At 57.6% G+C, this 13,269-nt stretch overlaps 1 protein-coding gene and 1 long non-coding RNA gene across 29 annotated transcripts in view; one reads left to right on the top strand and one right to left on the bottom strand.

Moving 5' to 3' along the window:
* Nucleotides 1–13,269, bottom strand: part of TNS1 (tensin 1) — a 216,761-nt gene that overhangs the window by 131,120 nt on the left and 72,372 nt on the right. For 7 of the 28 annotated variants that reach the window (XM_058300156.2, XM_058300148.2, XM_058300149.2 and 4 more), the window contains exon 1: nucleotides 4,386–4,596. The exons of 19 other annotated variants lie outside the window; for them this stretch is intronic. The gene's annotated coding sequence lies outside the window, so the exon portion shown is untranslated. Of the gene's footprint in view, nucleotides 1–4,385; nucleotides 4,625–13,269 lie in introns of those variants that run through there. 2 more of the 28 variants (XM_058300154.2, XM_058300155.2) reach the window with 2 other exon arrangements.
* On the top strand, nucleotides 3,887–10,775 carry LOC131279131 (uncharacterized). Its single transcript, XR_009186468.2, has 3 exons — nucleotides 3,887–4,097; nucleotides 5,538–5,606; nucleotides 10,694–10,775. It is a non-coding gene; the product is annotated as an uncharacterized lncRNA (long non-coding RNA).

The following is a 13,269-nucleotide window of genomic DNA, read 5'->3' as shown; positions in this document are numbered from 1 at the left end:
GGCGCGGGAGAAGATGCTCGGGGCTCTGGCGCTAGGATACCACCACCTTCTCCACCCTCGGGCCGCCATCCTCCTCATCGTAGAGATGGAACCACCACCACCGAGACGCCGGGCCCAGGGGAGAACGGCAGCAACTGCAGTACGAGCGTTGATTGCTGACGCTTACCGAGCACTCGCTACGCGCCAGGTACTGTTCTAAGTACTTTAAAGAAATGAACTCATTCGAGCCCCATGACAATGCCATGAAGCAGTTATTATTCTTCCACCTCACAGATGAGGAAACTGAGGCTCAGAGGGGCTCGGTCATGGCCAAGGCCACACAGCTAATAAATGGGGTCGGCACGGTCCAAGCCTGGCAGGCTGGCGCCAGCACCACATTTTCTGCCTCCCAGTGAACCCAAACAAGAGGTGGGACCCTCATAGTGGCAGAAGGACAAGAATTCCACCAGGCGCTCCTGTGACCCCCCCCCCCATCCTCCCTCATCTTCCCGGACGCCACCCTCCTGCCTCCCACACCCAGGCCTGAGCTACAGGCTTCCGTCCCTAAAAAGGCAGGGACTACAGAGCCCAGACTGGCCCTGGAGGAGGCAGTGCCAGGGACAGGCCTGGACCCACCTTCCACCACCACCCCCCCACGAGTTCCAACTCCATGGGGAGACCAGACCAGCCACCCTCCCTGGAGGGAAACCAAGGCGGAACAAGTAGGAAGATGGCCAAGGCCACCGAACTGGGTAGGGGCAGCCGGGACCTGACACCCTGGGAATCCAGCCTCGGGCTGGGAAAGTGCTTCGGGCTCAAGGAGAGAAGGAACGAGTGTGACCTCGCATAATGGAGGGGCACCCGGGGAGGTGGGGTGCAGCCTGCAGGGCTGGTAACCCTGCCCCCCGCCCTCGTTCCAGCTGGCTTGAGCCCACACCTCTGCACACCTAATAGCTCCAGGGAAAGCGAAGAGCCAGCCAGCCACAAAGCAGAGGCGACTGGGGAGGGTGATGGGGACAAAGTCAAAGCCAGTTCTTCCCCCATCGCCTCCCCCATCCTCCAAAAACCATCCTCCCCCCCTCCCCCAGCCACACCCATTTCTGATTTGCTATTTTCAGAGTCCAGACCTGGAAGGCTTCCCTGTCTACTCTTGCCACCATACCCCTCGACTGGGTCTCAGTTTCCCTTTCTGGGGTCAAAGAGACTTGTAGCCCCAGAAATAAGCCAAGAAGCCAGAAGTGCCTCCAGCAGGGAGCCTTCGCCCGCCACCCCCGCTCTGGCCCTGCCTGCTGGTGGCCAAGAGCACACTCAGCATCTTGCATTCCTTCCCCACACGCCCCTCCCTCCCTCACTGGGTGTCTTGGGAACCAGAGGGAAAAGGCCCTAATTAAGCAGACTCATCTAGTCTCTTGCTCAAGATTTAGGACCAACGTTAGACATAGGAAAGGACTTCCCTTCAGATGAGAACCAAATCCCTTTTGGCCAGGACCGAACGGGGGTCTACCCAGATTGGAGGAGGGGGGACCTGGAATAGGAAGGACAGACCCCAGGGTGGGTCCCCAGCCCACCCGGACGCTCCCATCACGCTTGGTTTTCAGAAGGCTCTTCCACCCCACCCACCCCCGCCCTCTCACTGTCCACAGGCAAACGGGTTTGGAGAGGCGGCTGAGAGCAGGTAAAGCCACCTGAGAGGCCCTCAAGAACAACGCCCTTGGCTTGTACCCCCCACTGCTAGTTACACAAGCCACTCCAGGAAACCCTGACAACCCAGTTTTATTTTACGATTTTGGAAACTGAGGCTCAGAAGAGACCGCGGCCCCAGGTTTTTCTGTATCTCAGGCCTCAGCACAGAGCCTCTGCCCACCATCTCCAGGAAGGCTGGACAGGCCCAACCTGAGCACCCACCCTTTTGCCCAGCACGCTGGGGCCAGTGGGCCCCTCACCCAGGGGCACGGGCTCTAACCGCGCAGGCAGGCGGGGGCGAGGGCCGTGGGGCCGCTCTGCCCTCCCTCCACCCCGTGTCACGTAGCCCACAGGTCCGCCCCGGCCTGCACAGGGTTAACCAGCAGGGCAAGGCGCAGAGTGCGACAGAAGAATCGGAAGGGCCTCAGAAGCGTCTCAGGAAACAGCTGGGGGCAGAGCTCGTGGACAGGTTGAGCAATGGGTGCAGGGGTGGGGGCCCGGGTGCAAGGGCCGAGCGTTAGCGCCAGACTGGCAAGAAGGCTCTCCGTTTCCCCGCACTGGGGAGGAAGGAGGACCCCGGGAGTCCTCCACTTGTGCCCACGCCCCAGGCCAGAGCCCACAGCCATGCCTGCTCCCCCATCCCAGTGTCAGGGAAGTCCCCGACTCCAAGAATCCCAGGACCTCAGCATCCCAAGAGACCTTAAAGGTCGGCTCTTCTAACCACAGCCCAGTTCAGGAATCCTTCCAAGCTGTTGTCCAGCCTCCGCCTGAACTCCCTCCAGGACAAGCAGCTCACTACCTTACAAGGCAGCCCGTTCTCATGCGGCCCAGGTTGAGTGGTGGAGGGCCCTTCATCAAACTGAGCCATGCTTCCCCGTGCTGGGGTCCCACTCCCTTCACCCAAACAGAGAGCCATTCTGCCACTTGTCACCTTGGTGAAGGCAGGACACTAAGGGTCCTCAAGTTTCAAGGCTCCAGCCACAGTCTGTCAGAGAAACGAGAAGATGGTCACAAAATAAGGACCCCTTTCCTGAACCCACCTGCAACCCATGTCCAGCACCACCCCCAGCATCTCTGTGTTTATAATCCCTGGGCACAGGTGCCCCAGTTGGAAACTGCGAATTAGGATCTTGAGAGAAGTGGATTATGAAGACGTGGGGGGTGAGGGGACAGGAGGGGAGCTGGAAGGGTCCAAGGCCTGCAGTTCGGAAGCAGACATTCCCAGATCGCCCCCTCCACCTCCCAAGAGCTCAGTCCTGATCAGAAGCCCGGGCTCCCCGGCTTCTAGCAGTTCCGAAGACGGAGCTGAGACCCACCCCAGCCCCTGCTCTCTGGCTCCTGCGGACAGCAGGGTCCAGGCCAACCCCAGGCCAGGATCCCCAGGCTTATCCCGTGTGGGACTCTCTCACCCAACTCTGAACCCAGTCCGCCCCTCCCTTCCCACGCCACCTGGGCCAGAGGTGCCAGGGCAGAGGGTGGCTCATCTGTAGCAAGCTTTGGGGTCCTGAAGGAGAGCTGGGGTGGGGGAGACAGCAGTAGCCGCCAACTGGCAGGGGCAGGAGCAGCTTAAGGCCAAGTCCAAGCCACAGCGGTCCCCACCCCACCCAGACAGCTTCAGGAGGGGGACCCCCCACACCCTCCCCAACTTGCCTGGCTCCACCAGGAAGGGGCGCTCAGGGACAGCGAGGAGAGAAAGCCTGTCACCAAAGACTCGGCAACCCTAGTTTCCAGGTCCCCTCTTCACCCCACCCCACAACTGCCTGTCCTGCCCTCCCCAAATCAGTGCCGCCCCACCCAGCCCCTACCCTCCCCCACCCCTCCATCTCACCCCCCTTGGCCACCACCTCCCAGTTTCCTCTTCTAGGACAGTGGCCAGCCTGACAACATCTGGGCAGGCAGTCCTAGCCCCGGTCCCGAATTGGGGGACAGACACTGAGGCTAGCTCTCCAGCTCGCCGAGGGGTGGCGGGGCCAGAGGGTCGAAAAGGAGATGAGGGCTGGGGAGAGAGGAAGGAGTGGGGGGTGGAAGGCAGCCGCATGTGTCTGCTCATTAACCACCTGGATTAGCCATTTCTGCCCAGAGGGGTGGGGAAGGAGTGGGAGCAGGTGGGGGGTGGGGGGAGGGCAGCAGGGGACACTCATGCCAGCCTGTGCTCGTGGGCAAGGGCGTGTGGACCCAAGCCGGGGGGAGCGGGGGAAAGTGCTTTCAACTCCAACCTTCCCAGGCCTGCCAGCCTCTCCCTCGAAGCCCGTTGGGAGTCAAGGGGTGGGAGCAAGCGGCAGAGTCCATAAGAGGCGCGAAGAAGCCAGGGTCCGAGAAGCCCGGAAGAAGAGAAGGTGCCCGGAGAGGTGATCCAGGGGTGGCAGGAAAGAAACGAGGAGAAAAACACACACCCCCTCTCGTGGCCCTCGCCCTTCCACAGCGATAGGCAAAAGGTAGGAGGGAGCCCTGGCGATTCGACAACCCCTTCCTTGCCCCGCTTCCTGGGTCCGTGTGTCCCTCCCCACTTCCAGCTGCTGGCCACTTCTCCAGCAAACAACGCTCCTTCTAACCGGTCTCAGAGCTGGGACAGCCGCACCCCAGACATCCCGGCGGAGAACCACAGCCGGCTCGGAAGCTGACCTCACCTTCCCCTAATTTACACCCAGATCGGTGGTTCTGGCAGCATCAGTACTGACAGCCCTGCAGGCTGCTTTCTCCTCCGCCCTACATGCACCACTCACCTTTCCGGTCGAGGACCCCCTGGGTGGGGTGGGTGTCAGCTCAGGGGCTCGGCGGGGCAGGGGAGGTGGGCAGTGGCAGCGGCAGCAGCTGTGGCTGGCAAGAAGCTGGTTGCCAAGAGGAAGGCAGTGAGTGAGCCTGTGTCCAGGTGGGGAGTGGGGCGTGCGGAGCAGAGCTGGTCCCAGGGCCACAGCTGGGAGCAACTGAGCGGAGGGCGCTGCTCTCCCTTCCCCTCCCTGCCGGGCCTAGCGGGCGGGCAGGCCCCCGGCGCACCGCCTCCTTCCCGGAGCCAGCCAGCAGCCAGCCCCGCCGCCGCCGCCGCCTCCTTTAACCCCTGCGGCGCTCCGCCGGCCCGCACGCAGCCCCCTCGGCCGGGCTCCGAGGCTGGGCACCGATGCCCAGAGACAGGGTATGCCAGAAAGTTTGGCCTCCCCAGAGACCCACAGGGAGGGGCTAGAAGACTTGGGGGGCAGGAAGGAGTAAGGATGCCTAGAGACCCAGGACTCCATAGAAGAGGCACAGCTGCCGAGAAACAGCCAAAGGGCTGCTAGATGGGAAAGGAGGCTTGGTGAGATAATAATAACAACAACGACAACGCCCAGCTCTTGTGGAATATTGTGTTTTATGCTGTTTTCAACTCATTTCAAGACTGAAGGGCTCTCACCTCTGAACCTCGGCTATTCTTTTGTTCATCAAATGTGGGATGACAGCCCCTGCTTTTTTTTTCTCTGCTGGGTTAGGACATTTGTGATTATATATTCCAAAGTGATGTGAATAGAACTCTAGTTAATGAAATGCATGCTTCAGGTTTCTTTGAAATGCACCAAAAACTGAGATGGACTGAGGGGATGGAGAGTTTGGAAAGAGATATGATTAAGCAAACATGCCAAAGTGTTAACTATGGACCCTAGGATATTTACCGTACCATCCTTTCAACTTCTCTATATGTTTGAAATTTTCCATAATAAAAATATTAGGGGAAAGTGAATTGAAAAGTTTGGAGGACCATATAAGGATTACAGTGAAGAAGCAGATAGGATTATTTTGTGCGAAGGGGGAAATCATTTCGTTGGGCACCTGCTGCATGTCAGGTATGAAACACATACATGACACATGTCTCTCACTTAATCTTTTAATCATCCTTGTCAATACAGCTGAAGAAGGCGACCTCAGAGGGATTAGATGACTTGCCGAAGGCCGCACAGGACGTCGTGGAGGTGGAGGTCAGCCCCGGGCAGGCTGTCTCCAGAGCCGAGCTCCTGCCCGCTGTCCCATCCTGAGACCGAAAGGCCCTTCCACTTCCCAGCAGAGCTCCCTTGGCAGGTCCCCTGCTATAAGGATGAGGTTGCACCCCATAGTCCTTAAGGTCCCTTCCAGTTCCGACATTCACTAATTTTATTAATTTAGCCAAACCCCTCCCCGGCCTCAGCTTTGCAAAGAGGAAAGTGGCAGTGGAAGGACAAACAGCCTTGCCCCACGGAAAGGTTTTGGGCATCTGGGCCAGAGCCACAGGGAGAAGTCAACACTTTACAGAGCTGCCTCCCTCCCCGTTGGGAACAGCGAAACCCTTGGGGAGCAGGTGCAGTGCCTTCTTGGGACTCTAAAATGGGGGTGGGCAGAGACGAGGCATCATTCACCCACCCTAGAGCCAAGGCAAGACGGAGGACCTCACCTCCTCCCAGCTAGAGAGGAAGAGCCTGAGTTCCCATAATCCCAAATTGCAGCCTCTCAAAACCCAGCAGCCTTGACAGGAGCCTCAGTGTGGCAGTGTGGGTACTGCCCAGAGGTGGCCCCAACCAAACGTGCCCACGAGACTGGTGGATGATGGCATGGGGAACCGGGCCCGTCCTCTCCAGCCCCCCTCCCAGCCCTGAACCAAGTCTCCCTACTCACCAGCCCCAACTCTGGGGCACCAGTGACTCCTAAGAGCCTTGTCTTGCCTAACCGTACCCCCAAACCCCTGCAGAAGAAGAGCCCTCCCAACACTTGAATTAGCCCTGGGCAGGTGAGGAATGTTAGAATCTGATTCAGTGTCCGTTTCAGCTCTCTAGTCTGCTCTAGAGGTAGGGTAGGGAAGTAGCTCGTAAAATTGGAATCCCCCTCCTGCTCTCAGGTCCACAACAGCAGGAAGCACCATCCTCCCCCTCTCCTCCCTCCACCCATGTCCACCATCAGCATGAGTGACATGAAATAGTCCCTGGCACCCCACTACCTACCATAGCCAGTCCAGGCTCCATAGGAGGACGTCCAAGGACGCTGTGATCTGGCCCCTGCCTCTCTCCCTCCATCCCTCTGTGTTCCCAAGCTCTGGCATCAACTTTAACTTCCATACTTTACTTTTCCTCATCACATAGCTTCTTCTCCCCGCCTCAGCATTAGGGCTCAAGTCAATAGGCACCTCCTCCATGGACCCCGTTCCAACCTCGCCACATGGTAGGCACTGCCCCCTCCACTGAGCACCCTCAGTTCTGCTCATATCTTAATGCCTGGGAATACCCTTGGTTGAGGGCACGTCTGTCTCTCCAGTGGCTGAGCAAAGAGGAATTCATCCCTTCCTTACATTGTCCAATGCCTAGCATGAGGTCAGCACTAGCAGATTCTCAAATGTGGAATGAATAAATAAATGACAAAGGTATGGATGGATGGATGGATGGATGGAAGGATGGATGGATGGATGATTGGTTAAAAGAATAAACAGGCATTTTTAAATGCTTAATTCTGCACAAGGCTGTACCAAGATAATTACATAGACTCCTATTTCCAAAGCTATATCATCACAGACAGAAAAATTGTCTTTGCTACAACGTGGAGACAACGTATTAGACTGATACACAGATATGATATCCCAACTCACCCCCAGGGCTGTGGCAGATCCAGGGGACTCTGGGAGACCCCTTCCTCCAGCAGTTCTCAGGGAGCCCGTGGAGGTTGCACTTTCCATCCCCCCACCCCAACACCACCGCTTCTTCTCCTGCCAGCTCCAGCACCTGGATGTGGAATCATAACTCAGCAAGTCACTGGAAACCACACAGAGAGGAAGTGAAGAAGCTGGAGGATTTCAAAGAAAAGGGCAGTCTTCCTCTTTATTTCCAAGAGCCGTCCCACAGCCCATCATCCACCCCCAGCTTTCCCCAGCATCAATCCCACTATCGCACGTGTGCACACACACACACAGAGGGCTCTCTCAAGACGCTTACTCAGCCCCCTTCCTCTCTCCCCATACCTCCTCCAAACCTGCCTCTCCTCCTCCTCCTGGCCAATGAGAGCTCAAGATTTCCAGGGTTTCCCACCTCCCCCAATCCCCTCCCCACATCCTTAAGCTAACCCATGCCCCCCCCCACTCCCTCATGCGGGACTGCACATCTGGTTCCAGTTGTGGTTGGTCCGTTCAAGGGTAGGCCTGGAGATTTCTCATAAAACTGAATAATACCAGCGCTGGAGCCTGGTGGAGCTGGGGGAAGGGAGGGCAGGAGGCCGATGGGGTGGGGGAGGGAGAGAAGAAGGCAGCAAGGAGGCGAGGAGCAAGAACCAAGAAAGGAGAAGGCCGTGCCTGGCATCCAGTAAGCATCCAGCTTGTGCTTGTTAAATGAAGACAGACGCTGAGCAAGTGGATGGCAGGAAAGTGGGGGGAGACAGCCTGAGACAAAGAGAGGTCAGAAACAGAGCCCAGAAAGAGGAAGGAGACGAGTCGGGGTGACAGGATAGCACCGAGGAGCCCCAGGGTCAGGGAAGCATGAGTGACATGTGCTGGGGCCAGGTGCCGAATTAGGGCCTTCCAGGACAAGAGGGGGGACGTGACAGAGAGGGAGACAAGGGACACAGAGATGCAGAAAAGGAAGGGCGAAGATAAAGCCAAGAGAAAGATAGCCAAAGTCCAAGAGTGCCAAAGCCAGCTGTCCTGGTCCCTCAGCCACACCTACTGCCCCTTGGTGGCCGGTGAGGATGGCGCCATGGCCCCCTCAGTCCTGGAGACCAGGTGGGCAGGGGCAGGGAGGGCGAGCCCCAGCTGCTCCTCGTCTGTGCCTCCATTTCATTCAGAGCGATATTTAAGAGCCTACCCTATGCCAGAGCTTTCCTGTGCTTCCCCAAGTCGGCCTCCCCCCATTAAAACCCAGACAGCGAAGATGATTCTCATCCCAGAGATGGGCTCAGAGCAGGTAAGAGTCAGCCCAAATCACAGAGCAGCTGATGAGAGACAGAATTTGAATCCACGTCTTCCAACTCGAGCCTCGTGCTTTTTGTCACCGCTGGACACAACTGGGGGTTCTGGGTCCCAGCCCTCTCTCTGGAAAGTATGACATCACCATGACCCCCACTCTCCCGAGGCCAGATTCTCGCAGCACCAAGCGTGGAGCTTCTCTGAGCTGGACTGAGGGTCGGGCTGCAAACAGCCAGCAGGGAGGGGTCAGCTTTCCGAGCCTTCCCCTGACAGAGCTTGGGGGGCAGGGGAGGACTTGTGTCCAGGGCAGTGGCTGGAACTGCCCCCTGTAGCACCCCCACTCTCTTCTAGGCTGAACAGCCCAGAGAGGAAGGGGCCATGTGCCCAGATCCCGAGGGGAGAGGCCGCTTGGGCACAGCGGTGCTCTGGGCCTCAGAGTCCTGCTGGGATCCTGGCTGGGGGCAGGTCCTGGTGGCCACCCTCGGCATTCAGTCAGTGCCTGCACATTTAGGGTGCATCATTCCTCCCTGACCGCATCTCCTACAGCTAGACGAGTTCTTCCATCTCAGGGTCAACCTGCGTCTTCTGCACTAGGGCTCCCTCCAGAGCCAACCCGGCGCACCCTCTGCTGCCCTGGGGAGCCCCTCGCACCCTCCCATCCTCCTTGGTGCTGGCTCCACCATCCAGGTCTCTGGCGGCTTCCTCTGCTATTTGTCATCCTTAAAATTCAGGCCAGACTAGGCAGGAACAAGGCACGCCTGCTCACCCTGCATCCCGCATCCCTGTCTGCATCTCATTTGCATGCATTCCCGGCATCTCCCAGAGTGCGACCCCCGTGCCACATGCTCCCCCGGGGAGGGGAACTGCCGGGTCTTCCACTTTCCAACCTCCTACTCTTCGGATCCGTCCTGCACTCCAAGGGCAGGGGACTGGAAGGGCTGGGGAAGGATGCGGAAACAGCTGCCAACTGCTTGTCCCCAAAACACACACTGGCAGCCCTCCCTCCTCTGGCCCGAATGGTTTCCAGCCAGGAGAGGGGCTCGGGTCCAGCAGCAAGAGCCTCAGATTGAGAGTCAGGGCCTCGGGTTCCAGCCCCGAGGACATCTCAGGCCCTCTTGGCTCCAGTCTCCTCATTTGGTGGCCTCCAAGGTCCCCTGGAAATTCCTGGGAGCTCATTTTTAGGCGGATGTTGATCCTTGGCAGAAAGCCGCTGCCAGTGCCAGTTCACTGTACACACAACCCTCGGCTCCCATGAGAAGCCAAGTTTAAAGCTGGAAGGAACCTTGGACTTTAGCTGCCTCCAGTGCAGGCTTCCCCTGGAGCCTACCCCTGGGAGGGTGACCTGGCTTCAGCCTGAATCTTTCCAGGGAGCCCCAGGTCCCTCCCTCCCGTGGCCACAGCCACCACTCTAACCCCATCATCACAAGGTTCCTAGGCTGGACCACCAGGGGAATCCCCCAGACCGAGATTATCTGGATTTCAGAAAGGTGTTGGCAGGACCTGGGATGAAATTCTTGGAGACAAGATAGAGAGCTGAGTGGATTCCCAGCCAGCAAGCAAAGGGGCGTTGATTAATAGATCAATGTCAACTTCCTGACTTGCCAAAGGGCTCCGTCCTCTGCCCTGGCTTGTCCAACATACTTATCAGTAACTTAGAGGAAGGCTTACCAAGTATAAATGGGGGGTAAAGGCAGAAGGAAGAGCTAAAATGCTTAATGGAATTGAAATGCAAAACTGAGGCTTTAAATGGGCCAGAATTAGCAAGGGAACATTTCTCTTGAGGTAAAATAAAGCCCTGTGCCAGGGATCAAAAGTTACCAAAAACCTGGATTAAAGGTTCATGCAGGGAAAGATCTAGGATTTAGTGAAAATGGAAATACAGTTCAGCTGACCGTAGTAGATGACAGCCCCTGAAAGGCACATGCACTTTTGATGGCATTAACAGAGGTATAGAGTCTAGACCAAAAGAGGTGATAGCTCCACTCTACTCCATGCTTCTTGGACAGCATCAGAAATCCTGGCTTCTTTTCTGAGACTCCATAAACCAAAGAGCATCCCGAGGAGGAGAGGGGGAGGTATTCAATAAATAGTTGTTGAATGAAAGCACAAAGAAAGATGAAAGAATTTGGGCCTCTTTATTTTTTATTTCAGATGATAAAGAAAGGAAGCATCATCAAATACTTGAAGAATTGTCTTGGGAAAAAGAGAGCAGGAGACAGGACCACATCAATGAGTGGAATGAGGTATGTGTGGGGGGCGGGAGGATATAAATTCTGGGTCCTTCTAACAATCAAGTTGTGCAATGGATCGCTTAAAGCTCCATGGGATTCTTAAAAGAGAGGCCAAGTGTCATCCACCAGGCCTATTACGGAAGAGTCAGCAGAGAGCCTTCCCAGTGCCTTCTAATAGAAGGATCTCTTCCACAGAGCTCAAGAGCCACCTCCTCCAAATGGCCTTTCTTAGCAAGCCTTCGCCCTCCAAGTTAGGGACCCAAGCTTCATGCCCCCCAGCACCCAGGACACACTGTCCCTTCATCTGTGAATTCCAAAGGGCTGAAACCACTTCCCATTCATCGGGGGATGGGACAGCATCTTCCCAGCGCCAGGCCTGCGGTGCCCCTCAGTGGAGGGTGTGCTGGCCACAGCAGAGCTGCCCTGTAGCCGTGCCTGCTGCTGGGGAGGCAAGGAGACCAGGCTGGGGGCAGAGCACCGGCTGCCCCAGTGGGCTGGCCAGCTGGCCTCCCCCCACGACCCTTCCCCGTGGGGACTGGCCCCGGCTGGGCACCCATCCCCAAAGTCCAGAGCTGCCCAGCGGCCCAGGTTCCCCCACGCTGCCGGCCCCGCGCTCTTCCTCTCCTCTTCCCCGTCCTCTGATCGCCTGCACGGCCTCCCTCTTCGGCTCACTCACCCCTGCCTCTCTCTTCCTTCCCCTTGCCCCTTCAACCCACCCCTCACCCACCCACGCCCTCACTGTTCCTCATCCTTAACATCTAACCCTGCCCCTCCAGTAGCTACTTTTGACCTTTTCTCCTTGCCTGGGCTCCATGGGAATGAGCTGCCAAAATGTCACTCCTCAGCTCCCCCTCACTGCATCCCCACCTTTTAAAATTACATAGAAGAGGTTGTTGAGGTGGGAGGACTGGGGTGAGGGGGGTGGGAGGTATATAGGGACTTCATATTATTTTAATGTAACTTTTTTTTTATTAAAAAATAAAATAAAATTACATAAAGGGTGAGACTTCCCTCCTGAGGACTTGTTTCCACTCCTTTGGGTAACAACAACCGCGTTGCTCCACGTAAAGTGAGGGGCTGTTCCTCCTGGGATCCAAGAATCAGAGAAGCCTGGCCCCATCCTGCCACATGGAAGGGAGAGGGCCCAGGCATGGGCGTTGCATGAACCACGTTTGAGGCCGGGCTACCCCACTTACTGGCTGTGTGGCCTTGGGCAGGTTACTTAACCCTCCTGAGCCTGGAGCCCACAGAGCAGCGATCACGTTAGATCCTCCTTCAAAGAAGCCATCACCCCCTCCCACCCCAGAGCCATGATTAGCCTCTCCCTCCCGTGTGGCCCTTCAGCCCTGAATGGAACTGGCTCCAACGTCTGGAGTGCTTTCTACCACGCCGGGCAGCGAAGTCTTGTGGGTTTTCACTCCTCTTAATCCTCCCAGGACCCTCCGAGTCCTGGCCCTTATTAATTCCATTTCCGCAACAAAGAAACCGAAGCCCAGAGGCCTCAGCGTTGACCATGGCTACTCCCCTAACTGAGCCGGCGTCATCAGGCTCAGGGACTTGGAGCTTTGCTGGTCCACCTCCGGCACAGGGAAGACGCCTCACCCCTGGCGGATGCTCATCCAGCCTCTGCGCGCACAGACCAGCCCCAACCCCGAAGGCGGTGGCACCCCCGAGCTCTCACCCCCATGCCCAGGCCCCGGCTTCACACGGGCCCCCAGGAGAGGGGGCGCCGGCCTGCCCCACCTGAGGCTGCAGGGACCTCAGCTCCCAGGGTCTACTGAGTCTCTGTTCGCTTACCCCTGAGGAAGGAAAGAGCAGCGTGGGCCCCCGGGGGTGAGAGGAGCTACGCCGCTTGGGGTCCACAGGACCTGGGTCAAGGACGCTTGGGCTCCAGGCAGCATGGCCCCATCCTCTCCAGGATGACCGGGACGGGAAGCTCGGTCAGGGCGAGCGGCAACGGCTGGAGCCCCTCCCTGTGGGTGCTCCTCACCAGGGACCCCAAGGGTGACTGTTTTCCTAGGAACATTGTGTTCAGGCTGTAAATCTTGGCTCCAGCAGCCTACCCTGGCAGATCTCCAGCTGTCTGTTTAATAATGTACAGCCAACCGGCCATTAACTGCAGATTAAAAAAATAAAAGTTTGGTGGTTGTTTTTGTTGTTGTTGGTTGTGTTTTTTTCCAGGTGGTTGGTTTTGAGTGTGAAAAACAAGTCTTCTCTGGCCGGCATCCAGGGCAATCCTGGCCCATCCCACCCGCCTCTGCCCTCCCCGCCCCACCATGCCCTGGTGCCAAAGTGCCCGCTCCCACCTCCACACTCCTGGTGGCTCCCTGGACCGGCTGCTCTGGAGGAGGCCAGCCGTTCTCGCACCTGGGAGGTCTGGGGGTGCTCAGAGGGCAGAGGGAGAGGCTGTGGGCTGTGCTGGCAGGAGCAGGGAGGGCAGGTGGGAGCCCAGCTCCACAGGGGCCCAGTGCTTCCTAGGAATTCCACTCCCACCTG

Source organism: Dasypus novemcinctus, chromosome 7, assembly GCF_030445035.2.
Source record: "Dasypus novemcinctus isolate mDasNov1 chromosome 7, mDasNov1.1.hap2, whole genome shotgun sequence".
Taxonomy (NCBI): Eukaryota; Metazoa; Chordata; class Mammalia; order Cingulata; family Dasypodidae; genus Dasypus; species Dasypus novemcinctus.
Note: the sequence above shows the minus strand (reverse complement) of the source record. Positions and strands in the feature narration are given on the sequence as shown.